Genomic DNA, 3,473 nt, shown 5'->3' with positions numbered 1-3,473 from the left:
GGCCCGGTACCCCATACTCCCGGAGAACCCCCCACAAGGCCCCCCTTGGGACACGGTCGAACGCCTTCTCCAAGTCCACAAAACACATGTGGACCGGTTGGGCGAACTCCCATGAACCCTCCAGGAACTTTAAAATTTCTAAGTGAAATTTGTGTCTGTGTGGCAGCGACCACATGTTGTTTGTTTACCTACGGAAACACAAAAAGTGACAAAATAGTTTAACCGTGTTAGTTTAGCTCCACAGTCTAACCTTGTTTCATCACACAACCCCAGCAGGTGCTCCACAACCTAACGGGTTACATATTTCAGTGCAACACCTCGTGCACTTGCTGGCCGGGATCCAGACCGGGTTTCACCGGGTCGTATTTTGGTTTCACCCAGAAGCATCCAGCTGCTGATGTGTGAGTGTCAGACCCACAGCCAGCATCAGATTGTCATCACTCTGTTTTAAAACAAGAGTCAGAACAACAACACACAGCTGATTGCGACACCGTGCTGTGCAGCTTGACAAACGTGACCTCAACTTCCTGAGTTAGTTTCCTGATTAAGCAGGCGCTTGTTGTTGGACTTATTTTATTGTGATCATTAAATAAAACTAGTTAAGGTCTGATGTGACAAACAGAACTCACAACCTGCAGCTTGATGATGCTCTGCTCATGTGGGAGGAAGTGGCCCAACTCAAACCTCACCACGACCTCCAACCTAACCCACTTCCTGAGGGTTAACCAGATCTGTGTTTTTAGAAATACAAACTTAAAAAAAAGATACTTTTACTTGGTTTGGAGCAAAGCTGATGTTCTCAGGAGGAGCTGGTAAAAATCACTCAAATCAGTCAGAACTTTAGATTTATTTAACTTATAAAGAAGTAAATCAGTCCTGAAAGCAACAGGTAACCAGTGTTGAGTCTTTAAATTGGTGGGATTTGTACTCACATTTATGACATTTCAGAATGATTGTACTTTTTATACAGTTTTCTTTAAAAAAATAACATGAAAAGAGAATTACAGTTAGGGCTGGGCGGTATGGCCAAAATTTTAAATCACGGTATTTTCAACATTTACACCGGTTTGATGGTATTTGATGGTATTTTTCTTTTCATCACAGCTCAGCTGATAATAAAATGTACAAACACTGCTTATTAACTTTTTTCTTTTACTGTACCTCTCTCTGTGTCGCTGTTTCCCTCCTCTATGTGTCTTTTCTCCTCCTGGTTGGAGACAGTAGTCATGCATTTTGGTCCGGTCGTGAAGGAGGAGGGTTACGAAAAGTTTATAATCTGGTCTATTGTTTTATGTTATTTAATAAAGATTATCAGCACGACTCACCTCGCACACCATTTAGCCCTGTGTTAATGCTAGCATTAGTGTTAGCTCAGCGTTAGTGTTAGTGTTAGCTCAGTGTTAGTGTTAGCTATGCATTAATGTTAGTTTGACCTTAACATTAGCATCGTGTTAGTGTTATGTTGACGTTTAGTTTTAGTTGGCATTAGCATTAGCTCAGTGTTACTGTTAGCTTGGCATTATTGTTAGCTCCCTGTTAGCTCCAAATTTGTGTTAGTGTTAGCCCCGTGTTAATGTTAGCATTAGCTCCACATTAATGTTAGCTCCATCCATGTTTGTGTTAACGCCACATTAGCACTAGTGTTAGCGCTGTGCTAGTGTTAGCTCAGCATTAGTGTTAGCTCAGCGTTAGTGTTAGCTATGCATTAATGTTAGTTCATCCTTAGCATTAGCATCGTGTTAGTGTTATGTTGACTTTTAGTTTTAGCTTGGCATTAGCATTAGCTCAGTGTTAGTGTTAGCTTGAAGTTAGTGTTAGCTCAGTGTTACTGTTAGCTTGGCATTAATGTTAGCTCCTTTTTGGCATTAGTGTTAGCTCCCTGTTAGCTCCAAATTTGTGTTAATGTTAGCCCTGTTTTAATGTTAGCATTAGTGTTAGCGCTGCGTTAGTGTTAGCTATGCATTAACATTAGTTCGACCTTAACATTAGCATCGTGTTAGTGTTATGTTGACGTTAGTTTTAGCTTGGCATTAGCATTAGCTCAGTGTTACTGTTAGCTTGGTGTAAACTTTAGCTCCCTGTTAGCTCCAAATTTGTGTTAGTGTTAGCCCCGTGTTAATGTTAGCATTAGCTCCACATTACTGTTAGCTCCATCCATGTTTGTGTTAATGCCGTGTTAGCATTAGTGTTAGCTCCAAATTAGCGTTAGCTCAGCATAAGCATTTGTGTTAGCTCTGCAGCCCAGTGACCCATACGTCACTAATCACAGTAAATGCAAAGTGCCAAAATATTAATTGGTGTCAGTTTTTCTGATGATTATTTGAACATGATGATTTTTGTCAAACCTTAGTTAAGATTTCTGTTTCATCTTGATTAAAGCTGCAAGAAATTATATTTTTCTCTTTAAAGATGGTCATTTTAAGCTGTCTTAGTGAAGAGTTGTATTAAAAAAAAACTTAAGAGGAAGGAGTCATTAATAAGACCATAGCTCTGCAAACAAAGACAAAAAATTTCTTCTTTATGAAATAAATATTTTCATTATGTTGAAACATTACAAAAGTTTTCTCCTGTTTGTGCATCAAATCATAAAACAAGAGTCTAAAACTTTTAATTTGTTCCTGAGTTGCAGCTGAATGTGAGGGAGTGTCTCCGAAATCAAATATAAAATAAAATAAAAACACACGCAGCTCTTTTCATCTACATTTGACAAAAAGCAGCAGCAGCTCTGTAATTTATCACTGCTAATAAATCGCTTTATTCTGGATGTTCTGAAGCCCGCTGACGAGGCTTTGAAGGTTTGGTGCGAGGGATGGTGTCATCGGTGCGAGCAGATCTTGGCACGACATCACTTCCTGTGTCTTTGGAGTGACAAACAAAGGCTTCACGAGCAGAAAGAGCTACACAGAGTTTACAGCAACTGCTTTTAATCACGTCCCCCCCACTTTTACACTCCCGCCCCTCCGTTTTGGATAAGTGCCCCACGGGACCGCCGAGTTCAACATGGCTCCCCTGACCCGGTTCTGAACTTCCCCGGACCTCGTCTAAATGACAGAAATCACAGGATGATGAGCAGATTACTGGCACAGGTTCACGTCAGCCTCGGCTCTTTGGGTTTACTTTGTGCTGATAAAGTTCTGGCACAAGACGAGAGACGAGACATCTGCAGCCTTCCTGCACACGACGACATCTTTTTACACTTACACATTTATGCTTTAGTGAAATGTAATTATTTAGACTTTATTTTGCAAGTCTTTGTTTATTCATTTAAATGTTAGTATTTTTTCCTTTAATGAGAACTTGCACAACAGAAGTTCTTTTTTTGTCACTTCAGTAGAAAACAAAACTAAATATTAGTTTATTTAGTTTATTTATTTCTTCATCATCAGTGACTTTTTTTAAGTGAAGATGGATAGAAAGAAAGATTGAAATAGCGATTAGAAGTATATTAAATATACACCAACAAAACACAGGAC

The sequence above is a fragment of the Austrofundulus limnaeus genome, unplaced genomic scaffold (assembly GCF_001266775.1).
Source record: "Austrofundulus limnaeus strain Quisiro unplaced genomic scaffold, Austrofundulus_limnaeus-1.0 Scaffold226, whole genome shotgun sequence".
Taxonomy (NCBI): Eukaryota; Metazoa; Chordata; class Actinopteri; order Cyprinodontiformes; family Rivulidae; genus Austrofundulus; species Austrofundulus limnaeus.
The sequence above is the reverse complement of the archived record's forward strand: the minus strand, read 5'-3'. Positions refer to the sequence as shown.